Source organism: Amblyomma americanum, chromosome 9, assembly GCF_052857255.1.
Source record: "Amblyomma americanum isolate KBUSLIRL-KWMA chromosome 9, ASM5285725v1, whole genome shotgun sequence".
Classification (NCBI taxonomy): domain Eukaryota; kingdom Metazoa; phylum Arthropoda; class Arachnida; order Ixodida; family Ixodidae; genus Amblyomma; species Amblyomma americanum.
The window spans coordinates 125146007-125163322 of NC_135505.1; the positions used below are offsets into that span (position 1 = coordinate 125146007).

Genomic DNA, 17316 nt, shown 5'->3' on the forward strand with positions numbered 1-17316 from the left:
CAGAGCTCACTTCCATAAAATATTTTGTCCAAGTGCGTCTAGAAAATAATAGACTTCCCGTCTTTTTAAAAGGGGGACACCATGCTCATGGACAGTAATATCAGAAACTAAACATCAATTATGACGTAGGTAGGGGGAAAATTTATTCACGTTACGAATTTGAGCTTGAAATAAAAGCGCGAATATAGGAAGAAAAACAATATAGCTCTCTCGATAACGAGGTTTCTACTAAAAAATGGTTGGAACGCACTCAACAGCAGTTGCATGCAACGTCCCGCCTATGTGGATGAAAGTATTATCGTACCAGCGATCGGAGAATTCTGGACAAAAGATACTATTTTGTAGTCTTGCAATCATAAGCAGGCGACGCTGAAAGCACTTACCGCCTCGGTACGTGTATTCCACAGCATTATGTGTTTTGTAACCCAGCTCACGTGTTGTCTTCCCCTCCGCAGTTAGGAAGTTTCTGCAAAATATTAAGTTGCTTCCATTAAAATAGGAAATCGAGTCGAAGTAATCATCAACAATTCTTTAGCAGCGAAAGATTGACACCTTCATGGTTACAAAATTTACCTCACCATTCAAATTCGTTACGGTATCATAACGTGCACTTCCTGGTAACGCCTGAATATAGCTTTCAGGTATTCCCAGAATTGTGCTAGAATATTATCATTACGTTTATATTAGTTTTGCTCGCTAGGTGAGAAAAAATGTCACAATAAGAAAGTACTACCAGATCTGTTGTAGGGAATCTCGTCCACAATTTAGAGCTCAAACGTTTTTTCAGCTTGCTTGTACCAAGATTTAATGAAAGGAATACACCTTACGAAGATTTGACAAGTGCGGGGTTGTAGACAGTCGTGTTTGCAAAGCACCAAAATTTTCAAGCGCATATTATTGGCTAGCTAAAAAAAAATTGTGTAACATTCAGATAAGTTTAGTAATTTTTACGTTAATAAAACTGCGCAAATAGGACACGGATGCAGAGATGAGACGTACACAACAGCGCTCTGTGTACAGCGCTGGTTTTTGCGTCTGTTCTCCGCGTCATTGTCTTCACGCTGTTTTAAGAGGTTTTGCACGCTTTTGCATTTAAATTTACAATGTCAGATCCTGAGAGCTAGAAGAATGCACCTTTAAATAGATTTATTCGATGCAACAATAGTGTTGTTTCCTTTTCTGAACATAAAATAAAGCTATTCTAATTTCGGTTCGAGAGTGCTACTTAACAGTGGTCAAAATCATTGTTACTTGCAGGACATTGGGGTTGACCTTGGCCAACCAAAAGAAATAAAGTAACTATCCGCTGCTGCGACTCGAACCCACGGCGGCGCCAACAGGTCAGTTTCGCTGCCCTCTCCCCGAGGGCACTATGCTACCGCTGCAGCTTATCACGCACGTGAGTTAATTGCAAAACAGTCTCACGACATGCATTGCTCTTTGTCGTCCTCGTCAAATTCATCTGTGCGCAAAAGTTCTATGTGTGCGCAAATTCCCTAGCCCGTCCTATTCGGTGTAACAACCTTAAAATCCTCGTTTTTTATTTTAACTTAGGTATATTCACTCTAGCGTCGCAGTGTTAACGTGCGCCCTCACACGTCCCTCATTCAAATGATTGCGATGCACAACGCCGCAATAAATTAACAGTGCGCCGCCATAAGCGATGATTCTGCATTGAGCGGAAGTAACAAGGTTTCCTACAATAGTTATGCGGCTATATAGGCGTGGAGACTTCAAAGTGCAATAGGTTATCTGTGCTATGCCGTGAAATGGCGACTGTGCTGACGCGCTCATCCAGCAACCTCATGAATCAAGCAAAAGCGAAAACCCATCCTAATCAGTCAATTATTGATGTCACTGGTGGCTTGCTTATGAGCAGCTATTTTGAGAACCAATTTTCTTTAATGAGGCGTATTTAAGAGCGCTAACATTGCAATTATGCCTTCACGGTGCTGCAGGAAATGTGAATAAATAAATAAATAAATGAATAAATAAATAAATAAACACGGGAACATCTTGTAACAAGATATTATTCAGTTTCGTAGGCTTATATTCTAGCTACAAAAAACCAAGTACGCAAAATGAGGACCATGCCTCACCATGCATTAGCGACTCATGATTAGCCGTTCAAATCATTTAACCAACTAGCCGAAACTTCCACTTTGCTGATGCACAATGCGTCTTAGAGAAAGTCGAAGAAGTGGGCATTTCATGGGTTATTTCGAAGCATCTACATCCTATATCTCGCTACGCTTAACTGTTTCAAAGTCAGAATTTTTCCGGGGGGGGGGGGGGGGGGGGGGTGTTTACCCGACTTGACGGCAGGGAATCAAAACTGGTGGCCCAGTTTTCCGCATAAAGACCCACGCTCCAACTCGCGACTCCTTTGTCATCACTGTCTAAAACCGTCAGTGACCTGGCTGCATTTTGACCTTAGTGAAATCAAAATTTTCTTCATTATTGAGTACATCACGCGCGCTTGAGCATATGCTGACACGGCCAACATGAATTTCTAGCGCCCAGAACATGTGTGATCTTCATAAAGCGCTTTCTCTCATTTTAAAGCTTGGAACAAGATAGCGAAAGCACTTTAGAGGCATTGATGTATTAGTAATAGGCAATGAACTGCCTATCACTTGGTATTTGCTATTTTGAGGAAAATTCGAGAGCACGAAACCTAATTTTCTCCTAAGTGTAAGGCTTCCTGTCTCTTCAAGTTACACCTATAATTTTCCCTAGCATGGCTGGCTCAGTTCTTTAAAACTTAAGTTGAACCGTTTTCGTTGGCATCCACGTTTCTGCCCCTATAGGTGAGTATCGGTAGGATAAACCTGTTATATACTCTTCTATTGAGGAATAATAGTAACAACCGTTCATGATCTCAGAAACCTATTAAATATGTTCCACCCCATTCTAATTTTTTTATTTATTTGACCCTCATGATCCGGATCTTCGGGCACTATCTGCCTTAGTAGACGTATTCTCTAACCACTTGCAGCACTTCGCAACCAACTGCAGACGGCTGTTCGCTTCCGATACTGCTGATGATTACAATGGTTTTCGCGCACATTAATTTTTAGGCACACCGCCCGGCTCTGCAGCCAAACTCAGTGATCATGCTTTGAAGGTCATCTCCACAGTGATGTAGCAAGGCAATGTCATCAGCAAATCAGAGATGACTAAGGTATTCTCCATAATTCTTATCCACAACTGTTCCCAATGCAAAGCTCTGAACACCTCCTCTAAATAGGCGGTGAATAGCTATGGCGATATATCTCCTTCCCTGCCTTCCTTTCTTATTGGAAGTTTATCGCAAACTTCTCGGAGAACTATTGTTGCTGTGCAGCCGTTATCGGTATCTTCCAGTATTTTTACATAAGGCTCTTCTACACCCTGATTCCTCAGTGCCTCCTTGGCTGCTGAGGTTTCTAATTAGTCAAATGCGTTCTCGTAATTTCTGAAGGCAATATTTATAGGGTTGGGTTATACTCTGCGACTTCTTTATCACCGGGGTTGTAGTGTTAATATGGTCTATTGTCGAGTAGCCTTGTCGAAACCCTGCTTGAGCATTTTGTTGATGGAAGTCGAAGAATGTCCTGATTGTTATCTCTTACCTTATTAGATATGTATACGCTATGAACAGCAAGCCAATTTTACTATTAACAAGAACATAACAATCAGCTTATGAATAACAATAAAATAATGAATAAAAGGTTCTATATTTTTTCAAATTTCTGACGACTCCTTTTTTGTGGATTAAGATGATATTAGCGTTCTTCCAAGCTTCTGGTACGGTAGAGGTCATAAGTCATTGTGTATACAACGTGTCTAGTTTTTCTGACGCTACCAGATCTATCAGTACCTGATCCTCAACATATTCTTTCCCTCTTTGCATTGCTAGTAAGGCAGACTTTACTTCCTCTATCGTTACTGCCGGGAAGTCCGTTTGTTGTGCGTTGCTGCCTCTTTCATTTACGTGCTCATTACGTCAGCAACTGCATAGATTTGTGTAGACGTGTGCGCCTACTTTAACTATATTGCGCATAATGCTAATGACAATGCCCGCTTTGCCTCTTAATGCGTACATGCGATTTTATGAATAAAAACCGCACTAACTGTACTTTAGATATTTAGCACAACCTCCTCTCTGTCCTTCAACAGATCTGATGTTACTTAATTCTCGCAAGCTCCTTTCCAGCTTTGCATTGATCCGGAATGTCCCATTGCTGTTAGATGCTGTCTCTCTCCTTAACGTACTGATTACACTAACTGCTGTATAGATTTGTGTAGAACTCTTCGGCTACTTTAACTATCTTATCCATATTGCTAATGATATTGCCCTTCTTGCCTCTTAACGCATGCATCTGGCTTCTATCGATGCCCAGTTTCCACTCCACCAGCTCTGGCTAAATCGCTTCTTTAAAGCATGATCGAATCTCTCAGTATCAAACATCTTTAAGTTGGGTACCTAACGCTTATTTTATTAACTTTGATAGCTCTGCCTGTTCTATTCTTTCTGTCGGGTTAGATACTTTCGTATTTCGGCGTTTCTTAATTAAATGTTCCTCCCCTCAAAGAGCTTGCGGTATCCTGTAAAACCATCCAACCTCCTATTCTGCTCCGCACTTCGTAATGCTATCTGCGCATTATCGTGATAGCTGTGACATTTCTTGAGCATTAAGCTTGTTGTCATTTAAACCTGAATATCTGTTCTGCAGCAATCTGCTGAATGCCTATACTTTCACTCTTACCGCTAACTTTTTAATGAGCTTCCGCTTAACTAGTTTCTTCCGTTCCCTCTTCAAGTGTAGGCTAATTACAGACATTACCACCCTGTGGTCACAACAACGGAGTTTTCCGAGGACCTCCATTTCCTGCATGATACTGGAGTGCGCGCATCATATGAAATCTTTTCCAGTTTTAGCCTCACCATTGGGGCACTACCACGTCCACTCCCTTTTCTGTCGCTTGTGAAAGTAGGTATTCCTTTCGTTCGACATTATTCGTCCTAATTTCAGAACTTTGCTTTCTACAGCATTATTCATCGATGCCTGTTAGCCCACTCGTTTTCACGATTGTGGGAGCGTCATCCCAATGTGTTTAATTTCTAAAAGATATGTACACTGAATCAATCAAAGCAGCTCCCACTGCATAAAGAGTGTAACCAAAGGTAACTGATTGACGTATCAATCACCCTGCGCTAACATATATAGGGTTCTTGCAAAGACTCAACTGCATCCTCAGCGTAGAGCGCTAATCGCAGTGAGTTGTGATATTTTGATTAAACCAAGGAATGCCCCAAAACCGACATCCGTTCGCTTCCAGTCCAGTTTTTGAAGGATGGGGCGGTTGTCTGTGCTATTATTAACAAGTTGAAGTAGACGTGCATACACTTTCGCCTCATTTTCTCCGCCAGATTAGACACCACCAGAGACAGAACCAAGGCGAAGATAGACAGAGGAAAGTTGGTCGCTACAGAAAACTGTATCTAGATGTATGTCGTTATTGGTCTCGCCATGTAGGCCGCAAATGCACAGTCACCTTGCAGACGAAGCTTGCGTTGTACACCACTTTCGGGAACGTTACGGCGAAGTCCTGCTCTAACCTGCAGCGCAAGTCTTCTCATCCATTTAAACCAGAGGGGCGAACTTCAGAATCACGTTCTTTAAGCAGTACCATTAGAAGCCTGGTGGGGCATAAAATGCGTAGTCGATCACACAATACCCAATACGTAAACCAGTCTGTAAGTCCTAACTATCAGTTTCGATGAATATTCATTGCGTTCTTTGCGACCTCTAGACGACTTCGGCTAAGCATCCAACCACCAGCTTGAGGGCCCTGATAGATGTGTCATTGTGCGCAGACATGTAGGGGTCGGCACACACCACCATAAAAAGGCTCGTTGTAAAGGCATCAACTGCTGCTAGGCTCTAGCATTGCCAGCACATATTGTAATTACGTGTTCTATGAAATCTTTGATCGTTCTCTCTCTCTTTCTACAGCTTCTCCAACCCTCTCTCCGCCCACATCAGCGGGATATCTGTTATCTTCAGACTTGGGTCCCTCTTGCATATCTAGATTTCACTCTTCACCGCCTGCAATCATTCATGACTTCTTGTGGAAAGCAGCGACTGTCCACAGGAAAGGCTATCGCGCAGCGCATAAAAAATAGGATATGGACCACTGGCATACTCACACTTGACCCCTTAGACTTTGAGCGGTAAGAGTGTAGTAGTACTCGAGCGAAGCAGTTTGGGCTTTTTCATCCAGGTTTTTATATTGTACGCTCCAGCACTTGAATTGGGTGAGTTCTGGATGATTATTACTGGTGTAACTTGTTTCATATACAAGGTTTGTGGCTTTTACATTGTAATATACCTCTTGCACCGATTTGTTCAATGTCTGAAACAAAGTGTTACATTTTTGTTATTTGAATAACTCGGCTCGTTTTTTGCTATCATACAAAGTGTACTTGACTTGTCTCTTTCTCAGGCTTATTGAGAAAAGAGTGCCCAAGTGGGGAAAACAAACACAGGCAACAGAGCTCTCTATTTTTTTTTTACCCTAAGAGATAAAACAACGCTTGTTTATGCGCTCTAGAGGGAAAACCTTTAGGATAGGTGTAGTTCGTGTCGCTAAAGCACAAAAACATTAAGCCCTGATAAATGTGGTGCACGAATATTTTGTGTCTCAGTGATGATATAGGTCTCATGTATTTTTGTATTGGAATAGCGGCGAGACTCCGCCAAACTTCCCCGCCTGTACATTTGCTCCTCAGCTCAGCATAACCTTAAAGAAAAGGTAGATTACTTGGTGAGCTGAGAATTTGTCAACTTAAAAGTCGTTTCTATACTATGTCTCCATTCTCTCTGTACCTATTGCGACCTTTTCTTATTTTTCTAGTGATGTCTTGGTAGCCATAAATGCTGTGATGCTTTTTGTAGCCTATACTGTGTCCCTATTTGCATATGATTCAATTTGCGCCTTCTTCCTGCTTTCTCTCTTTCGCCCTCTCTGCCTTGTCTGGATTTAAGCTCGCATCCCCTCTCTTAGCACATGTTTCGAGCCTTTATTTCTGTGCTCTCCTTTCTAGTTTATTCCAACTTGTGATTATAGAAAGGGAAACAACAAAAGATACAGGTAGGTGCTCACAAAACGCCGGCCACGCAAGTCCGACCAATCTCTTGTTTTCCTCGAAACTGCTGCATTCACATGAACACCCCATGCAGTTTGACGTGCATTGTAAATATTCTAAGAGTATGCAATGCCAAGAGCCATTGTTTTCATCTTTCATAGGCCTGTTTAACCATTAATAAAGGCTGGCACAAAGCACGTTTACAGCTTACAACTTTCCCAGGTGTCTCAATACGGTAGCAAAACTCAACAATACCAACTTGAAACATTAGACATCGAAATTGTGTTAAAATAAAACACAACCGAGAACAAAGCATGGACTAAATACGCCCATACAAAACCCTTCGACAACCAGCACAACTTTACTAAAAACACGCTTCCACCTGGCCAGCAGCATTTAATAGGCGTTCAAGCGCACGTCCGAGATTGTACCTTTCGGAAATTTGGTACCTTTGAATTTCTTTTCTTCGTATAATCTGAATACGTATACTTTCGCTCTAAGCATCGGCCCAACGCTCATTCAAGTGGTCTAGGGAGGTGTAAAAGCGCGAAGTGTTTTCTCTGTCCTTCTTTGCGCGTGTTCATCGATCGCCGCGAGAACGTGCTCTGTTCATTTTATTTGCCGCGCGCCACACGTCATTTACCGCTGCCAATATTGGAGACACCCTGCACCCCAGAAGAAGAGTTTATAAGATTTCATAGATTCTTGTCGTGGCTTTCAACTCCATGTCTGGAAATTCTTTGGCGCCTTTAAATTGAGAACGGCAGAGTGAGGCGGTCATTCTAATCTTTGGCGCCACCGATTGAAGATTCTGCCGTCGCCACCACAAAGTCGCTCAGTTCTTTGTGAGAACTAATTCGCGTCTCACATCAAACAGTGCTGATTCTTTCCTCTACATCTCTTCTAGGTACCAAAGGCACGGTTCTTTTTTCTGCTATAAATTTTTCCTTGTAGCCTAAAGCTGTGTACATTTGAAATGTGGGGCATTGTTTTGGTGCCTAAAAATGCAGAAATATTTCAAACAGCTTGCTAAATGCTCACAACAGCCGTTTCCATTTCCTTAGTTACAGGGTTGTTTACTTCTCTTTGACGGGTATGAGTGAAAGATGGCTGCTGTGCGCTGCTTCGCTGAACACCTGGTGATTGAAGCCGACAATATGGAGGCTACGTGTATTTGGCTTGCGACGCAGCAAATACTGCTCACAACACTCTGCCTTCATCAGATGTCATATACACACTGTTCCCATTGGTTGCCTCAGAAAAGCTACATCGGCGAAACCAAAATTTTCAAAGAAAGAATTCGGCAACATAAGAACGACGTCCGCAAATTTGCAAGAGAGCGCAATCCTGTAGCCGAACATTCCGAGGACTCCGACCATAGAATCAACTTTGAAGAGACCCGCATCCTCGGAACCGAAACAAATTACCACAAAAGACTCCCTCTGGAATCCTGGCATATCCAAACCACCCCGAGCAATGTCAACCGCACAAAAGGAAACCTGCCCACAGTATATGCCCAGGGACTTCGCTTTTCAACGCAACGAAAAAAAGTCGCCATTCAGCACCTCCCTGCAGTGCGCCAGCGTGACTAACAGCCTAAACCCCTCCCCCTCCCCCTCCATACTTAAAAGACGCTAGCTACTGCCCTCAGTCACACCTGATGAAGGAGCCGAGTCGGCTTCGAAACGTTGGGTTAAAGTTAACATTTTTGGTTGGAGATGTGCAGTTTATTATAAGTCTTCAAACCCAACTAGACAGGTAAATCTGTCAAAATGTTCAGTTTTCAACGTATAAATTATGTTCGACTGGAGAACGAAAATGCTCATAGTCCTGGGTATTTCCTATCAGTAAGTCCGACAAAAGTGATAAGAAAGCTCAAATAACGACGTGAACTTACTGTACAATACAATAGCTATGAGTTCCCGCAAACTGCGAACATACCTATTTAATTCATTAAACCCGCAACCCGCACCTCAATAATTCAGGCGTCAAACAAACGTGAGCTAGTCATAGGGATAGCTTCCTGTTTCCTACACCTCCCTGTGAACTCCCAGGTTTCGAAGAAAATGAATATAAAAACGTTTCTAAAAGTGGTTACACTTGTAAAAACTTGAAAAAGAGTATTGCCAGTAGTATATTGAGAAAATTCAATAATCAAGACGACTTCCCTTTTTATTTTGTATTTCAATAAACTTTTACAGGATGTCACTAAATTTAAAAAGCACATGAAGGACAATTATCAAGACTTTCGTCAACTGCAAATGGTTACGTTCTTTCTTAAAAGCGCGGCGCTTTCTTATCGACCTTTTTGCTTATTTGAAGTTTTTGGGATGCTAACTGTTACATACTTGACGTCTTGCAAGAACCCGATGTCAGCCAATCCTAGCGAGAAGAAATAATAGGAACGACAAAATAAAACACTTGCACTTACATTCCATGCACGTTGGTATTGGCCCAATCTCTCTTCATTGCTCCAGATAAAGCCAGTGCCAGAAGCTGCTAGGAAGGAGAAAACGGGGTTCAAAATTAAAACGAACAGTAGGTGCATTGCCGACAACCTCTGCAGCGCGCCGTCGAGTGTAGAGCAGAGCTGAAGCTTCTCTCGGTATTTATAAGACTGATGGGTGTCAGTTGCGCAATTATTGAGCACGTACTTGTGTTGTTTTTTATGCGGTGACCTTTGCAAGCGCCGTCAAAAGTCCCCGGTTTTCCTTGACGACAGCATAAAAATGAAGAGATATGCTGACAACCGGTAGTTTTACACTGTAATGAAAGTTGTTTACTTTTATTTCTATGCAATTTGAGCTCTAAAGTTACGATTTTCTACTTTCCTGACAGTTAAATATGGAAGCAACAAATAGTCTGTTTACATAATTCAATGACACAGCAGTTTGACTACTCAGATCTGATTATGTTTCCACCGGGATAAATATATTTCTGCACGTCCTTCTCAGTGCGTGCAAAGGTGCAACTTTGAAACGTAAAAACAGTTGTGTTTGCTCGCAGCATTCGTTTCAGCCCTTTATTTTCGCCATGCGACAGAACAATGTCGGGAGGCGCAGAGGTTAAGCCAAGTTTGTTTTTTAGTTGCAGATCCGGGTCTAGCCATAAGCGCTTCGACGCGCCCATCACAGTTTTTTTCTCCGTTCGTTGCAGCTTTGCGCGAAGAACTGAATAATGCATTTTAAAAAGATAGCACGAGAAGACGTCGAGGGTTTCTGTTGGGTCATCTTTTAATACAATTCAAGAGCTGCATTCCAATAAGAATGGGAACCAGGCTCCTCGTGTGAAATCGGCAATGCCTGAAGCATACTAATAGTTTAGACCTTAAACGCGACTTTAAAAAACATTAGTCGTCAGCAGTTTTCCTATAATTGCTTATATTAATATAGAACAACGTGTTAGTTTCAAGCTGCTGCAGTATCAGAAAATCATCCCCATTAGAACTGACGGCATTGTGGGTAGGGCGTCGAGACTACATTGATAATGAGCGTCCTTGAAAGCTGTCCTGCAAGAGGAGTCCGATTAATGACAATATCAAATATAGCGACAGACCTTTGACCCCTGCAGCATGAATACATGTGAACTTAAGATAATCGTGATCAGTCAACGTAGAACTGAAGCCATCGGAGACCAAACAGTACTCCCTTCAAAAGTGATAGCACTGCACTAACGTTGCTTTCTATTTTGGTAAAAACGCCTGTCTGCAACTGTTCTCCTCGCCACTTACACGAATTCATTTATGGTTAGTCATGTAAATTCACTTTCTGAAACCTTCTTACTTCAATCTTACCAAAACGCGCTTCTGGTCGCAATAACTTATTTGAAGGTACCACACACAAAATAAAAAAAAAACTTCACGTAGACACGTCGCTAGCTCTGGAGCAATTGGATTTAGAAGATGAAGGTGGACGACGTTGGTAGACTTGGCCCCCCAAACGAAGCAAGTTCCGTTTGGGGCGTATCTTGAGGGGTTGTAACTGAACAACGGGCGCGTTCTTCTTCGCTTCCTTCGTCTAGTAAACGAAACAACTAACGCTCGTTACTTCAACGTCTGCCAGACGATGTCGGCCTTTTTGTTTTACCACTTCACGTGTTTGACGTTCAAAAATTTCTAGGAACACGCCATCGTACCGGATCGTCCACTCCTAGCTTAAAGACCCAAGAGCTGTGGCAGCGCTCTTCGGATTCTGAGTGCGCCCGACACAGCCTCGCTTCGAAGCTAAGTGGCGCAGGCGCAGAAGGACCTAAAGCTTGTGCCTCTCGTCGTCTTCCACTTCCCATTGATGCACACATGCAACGGACTTAATAACGCTCTAAAGAGCGCAGCCGTGCCCCTTGCGTGTTCAAGCTAGAAGCGGACAGAACTTGCATATATTTGATGCCACAATGAGCACCCTTGTTTGGGCACGGTACATTACTGTGGTGGAGTCAGCATCCTCGGTGACATATTGATGTTAAGACAAACCAACGCATATTGCTAACTTTGCACGAAAACTATTCTAGAATTGTTATCTCGAAACTTATCTGGACAGTAGTTATTTATTTATTACAGCAGCATACATACACCGCTGCAGAGATGAAGACTAAAGGCTCATAGCTTGAGACGGCGCCATTGTTTTTGTGCACTTCGTGACGGTACTATATTCGGATAAACAGAAATAGATACATTTCTATAAATTCTGCAGCAGTTTCTTAAGGAAGCGGAATGATAAACTTTTGGTTAGGAAACTTTCGGCTGGAATATATTTATTCTAAGGTGGTTAGGAATACGGTCGCAGTAGCCATAATACAAGCTTTCTCTTTCGATCATGCCACTTCCAGCAATATATGTCATTTGGCGTAACTACAGACAGTATTCTTGGCCGCAGGGAATCGATTTCTGTCTTCGTTAACTCTTCGTTAGCTTGGCATTTTCCCATTTTAAAACAGTGTACTGATACCGCAACAGACAGAACGTTTCTTAAAGGCACATCACGTTGGAGGCAACGGAGAGCGGTGAGCCTGCAGAGCCTGGAAAAAAAAGTGAAATTCACGAACAGCTTTGTAAATTTTGCATTTGGCATGTGTGCAGCATTCATAGCACGGAGCACCTTCTCAGCTGCATCCATAGCAGTCCCTCGATACAAATAAGAAGCCACCACGCCGCCGGCACCGGCTTCTGCGTGTTAAGGCTTCTGCGCAAGCCCGCTGGACGTGCGCTTTGTGTTTCTTTGATGATCCAAATTGATCCAAATTTTAGCTTTCTTTCAAGACGTGTGGCATCACCTCGCTGCGACATCGCGGCCCGTCTTATTACAATAAAGTTGGCGCTAGGTGTGCGACATCAACTATTTGAACATTCGTCAACGAACGAGGCAAACCCTACCACGAGTTTGCCGTCCACCTTCGCATCAACAACAAGCGTTTAACTTTCTGAGCTACACGTCCGGCTACATAAACCAGCGAAGTAACTAAGAAGGCTGTCTGAGTGGTTTCTAATCATTGGAGAGTGATTCGAAGACTGCCGAACAAGAATATGTCAGTAGTTTTCCTTTGCTCAGATACCTGCGAGTGGTCGCAGTTGCCTTTTATCACACAGTCGCTGCGAGCATGCAATGTGCCTTCCAAATGAGAGTCACAGAGCGTCTTCGCTTAACGGCCGGCAAATCTCGCCTCGTCCAGATCTTTGGCCGTTTCCTCTGCACGGCAAATTACGCACCACACAGTGCGTGTCGGATTATGTGCGCATCTGTTAACTCACCACAAATTGCGTTCTCGTGTGAACAGTAGCTGCTGCAAGGAAGCAGGGGAAGATTTACGGTGGACGGGCATAAATTCCCACCATCGCCGATATCATTAATGGACGAACCACATACCACTGAGCAGTCCAAATTTGGACCACTTGGATCATGTAAATATGGGCTTTGTGAAAACATGGGCTCCTATTATCTCTCTTGTTTTTCTCTGAATTTTCTTGTTGCGCACCAGCGTCGTTTTTCAATCATTTCTCTCTTTTCTTTTTTTTAAAGAAAACTTTTTGTTAGCGGAGGCTGTCGGAAGACATGGGCGGAAAAGATAAATGCATATACACTTTTCTGTCGCCTGTTTAGAAGTAATTTTTTGGATTGCACGTGTTTTGAAAAGCTTTTTTTAATATTCTCGTGTGAGCTCTCTGGCATGATCAGAATTACTTGCTAAGCCATGACATAATAATCATCCCTTCTGCGACCTACTGAATAGCACAACGCGACAAATCCGCTGAATTTCTGTTTCGTATACAGTTAAGTAAGAATTTTCTGGTAGTCGGAAAAAGGCGGAAGTGTTCAATAATTGTTCCAAACTTATAAATACCGTGATCTTTTCGCACATGGGCAATAGGTTTCTAGGGGGAAGCATACGTCACACTTGACCTTTGGAGTAGTAAAGGCGGTATGAGGATAAAGCCTGGGTAATCATTTACCGCCAGTCTTTCTGCATAAAAAGATCAACTCAAAACCCTCTTCGTTTTGACAACAGAAGAAGTTATTTTGAAAGTCTGAAATTTAATATTTCTAGAGTTTTATTCCGTAGTCATATACAGACGCGTTTCGAAAAAAATGATGGAAATCACAAAGTACCAACGCATTGCTATTAGCATATACCCAACCTCCTAGGGCATGGTTTTCAATTTTGTCTATGGGTTTTTAAACGTTTCCGATATAATAATTTAAGTATGGGAGCATTGATTAAATCTACTTTCCAGACTTTCAAACATTAGCCGTGTACTGTAATGTGTTCGATGTAGGAAATTATCAAATTCCCGAAGGACACAAGACAAATACGACCCTTCTTTGCCAAATTTGTTTTTCTGCGCCTTTGCTACACTGTTACGGGTGCATTAACGCATGCTGGAATGCATTTGAATGATGTTACTTTTTATTTATCTTAAAAACGAAGCTTGCTTACGCTGAATCAAGCCTATTTCAGAGCGCATTCAAGGTTCAAGGTTGTACATGTTTTTGGTACAAGGTTAGAGAAAAACACTGGAATACAGAAGGAGGTCCCAAAGTCAGAGACTGTGGACGGGACCTGCCGTAAGAACAATTGTAAAAAAGAATTACAAATGGCAGATGCAAACAAAAATTAAACTTGTCGGCATCATAAATGAGCAGTGAGGAGGCAAGAGGAGGCAAACAATGGTACCTTGATTATACGCGCATGGTACGAGCACAGGTTCTAGAAGTAACCGATAAATAGCTTTTCACCTCTCCAAGCGTCCTTGTGCAACAATTGTGCCTGGTTTTCCACTGTTTTTATATTAAACAACTCTACCGTTGCGGCGTTTATATATAATGAGTAACAAAGCTTTAACTGTCAAAATTGTTACAACCGCACTCACATAAGTCGTCGGAGACCGGCTTAATGTTTCTACACCGTGGGCTACATTGACGAACGAAAAACAAAGTTCCGGACCTTCGTTAGGGGTTAAATGCGTCACTTACGAAGCAAGGCTAAGCGGAACCCAATCAGAGGGATGTAAACAGTTCACCCTGTGATTCAACCTCGTAAAAATTTTAACGCAGCCGCTTATTTTCCTTGCACCTCAAAATGCAAAAGTGCACAGGGAACGGTCATGCAAGTTTCGTCCTTGTAAAACCATCCCCAACAGCTCTTTAAAGTACGAATCAACGAATCAAGTACGAATCAAGTTTATTTGACTCCCAACGCACCTGCCTTGCAGCTGCTTCCGGGAAACCTACACATCGTGGATCACAGAACACCCTGACTCTCTGAGGCCACGCAGGTTTTCGTCCAAACGCTTTTAAAAAGATTAACAGGTGACCAATTAAATTTAGTTACCCAACAAAGCCATCGGTTTGAACATTTCATACAAAATGCTTTGAGAAAATAGCGGATTTCTGGGAAACTTCAAGGATATAAAAAGAATTCTCTTTATTCTCTTTAGGGTGTCTAAATTACTCGCACCGTCATTGCGTCCAAATAAATGAGCTGAGTCTGGATTAACTTATCTGAACAGAAATTCTGCAGCATTTAAATAAATTGCAAACTCTGAGAACCGCCATTCATATTTTTCTAAAAAAAAAATTAAAGAACGCCAGCAGTACACGGTACTGGATGTTGCTGTAACGACTGGAAGTTGAAATCATCCAGCGCGGATTCGCTCACGTAGGCGAGAGGCATAGCGCAGCTGAACCAGTTTTGAGAGCGGGTTTTGAGACACCCAAGGTAGACCGCAAAGTAGGTCAGAACACGTGTCGCCAGCGTCCATTCAGGCCGGCTTCTTGCAGTCGTCCGTTCCGTCGATAGCTCAGTTGGTAGAGCGGTGGACTGTAGAGGATCCTTCCACACGGTAATCCATAGGTCGCTGGTTCGAATCCGGCTCGACGGACGCAGTTTTTTTTCCTCTTTGTAGTAGCGCCTAATAGAGCTTCAGTAGCTGCATCAGTGGCTGCGTCAGAGTAGTTGTGTTTCTTGCCTCGCGTCTCCAGTTCGGCCGCCTTTGCATTAAAGTTTTCATTTGCAAGGTATGGTATGCGCTGGTAGCTTCAAAATATTTTTTTTCTCGTGCTTATCTCTCTCAAGAATGCTTGAAGTGGATGATTATTATCAGTGGGGATGGTCTTTGTTACGTTTACCAGAAAGGCTGCAATATTATTCCACACGTCAGACGTATGGATGTCTTCGGCGTGACTTTCTAGGTCAACTCTTACGTAGAGTAGCTTCAGGAACGCAGTACGTTCTATGTTTGCAAATGATATATTTTTCTATCGTTATGGCTACGCCTTTGAAGTATATCTGTTTTCAGTCCGTGTCAACTCCAGCAAAACCTTGCAGGCTGCATGAAATTTTGCTTCATTTCCGAATTAAGAAGTTCAATTTAAAATATTTCTTGGAACGTTTTAAAATAATACTTTTCCAGACCGACTGATTCAAATAAAAATTAACTGAACATATTTAAGATAAGTACTTGAAAGAAGTGTATACTCCTAGCATGCTATAGAGCCACGCACGATGCTTGAATAATTTTCTTGGTTTAAGTAAGAAAGCTGACCCAAAAATAAAACAGACAAAAAAGGATAATTTCTGTACCATCTCCAAGCGATTTCTTAATTTTCTAAAGGCAGCCAGCGCGAAAGGCGCAGACGGATTCAGATACAACACAGGACAAGCGCTAACTGACAAGTCAGGGTCCAATCATAGGAACTGAAACAATATAAGGAAAGCGCGGGCAATTAATCATACAAGCAAACAAAAGCCAAACGCACATTTTGCTGCATGGACGTAGTAGTGTCGACGTTGCATGTTTTTTTTTTTTTCAAGTGATGTTTATTGCCTCAAGGTATAGCGGTTATGAAAGGAGAGGTGAGTAAGATGCTTAAATAAATGAAAAAAGATGGGCTGATCTAATAAAATGAAGAAGAGAACGATGATACGGACCCTGTGTCCAGGCAATATGGGAATCCGTATTGTCCGGTGAGAGACCCACCGCCGCCAGGTGCCGAATTTTCGTCGGCTTCAGCGCCGGGCAGTCCCACAACAGGTGGTGGATATCCGCCTTACAGTCTCTGTTCATGCAGACTGGACACCCGGGGCGGGGATATAAACCTTTGAAATGCGGACACTTGCGTGTCACAGCTGGACTTAGGGCAACCCCGACCTGTATATTCCGAAGCGCAACCTCCTATGCACGGGTAAGATCACGGGGCATGGTTACTGCACACGGAGGGATTAGAGAGATTAGACGCGGTATATTTGTTCTACTCTATTCCTTAAAGTGACACAACGAGTGCCGCTTCAAAATCTATTACATTTGAGACGACAAAGGACAGTGTATAAGGATTTTGCGACATATGCGTAGCCACCTTCCTTGAGGTGCTGTCATTTTACGTGGTGGCCACATTCATTCAATGGGAAGGTAAACTGTACACCCAAAAAGCGGGTGTGTGCATTGGTTCTATGGTGGCGCTGGGGCTACGTGATAATTTTATTGTTATTGTAGTCCGCGGCATTAAAAAAATTGGTCTGGGATCATAATGCATTTTTCGATAGGTCGATGATTTTTGTTGTTTGTGGACTAAACTAACTTTTATTTATTTATTTATTTATTTATTTATTTATTTATTTATTTATTTATTTATTATCTCAGACCCCGGATATGGGGCATTACATGAGGGATGGGCATGACAGACTACAAGATG

The 17316-nt window shown here is 42.4% G+C and overlaps 1 non-coding gene across 1 annotated transcript; it reads left to right on the plus strand.

Annotated features, from left to right (window-relative positions):
* Positions 1 to 15414: 15414 nt before the first annotated feature.
* On the plus strand, positions 15415 to 15506 carry TRNAY-GUA (transfer RNA tyrosine (anticodon GUA)). Its single transcript is given in 2 exon segments — positions 15415 to 15451; positions 15471 to 15506. It is a non-coding gene; the product is annotated as a tRNA-Tyr (tRNA).
* The last annotated feature ends 1810 nt before the right edge of the window (positions 15507 to 17316 follow it).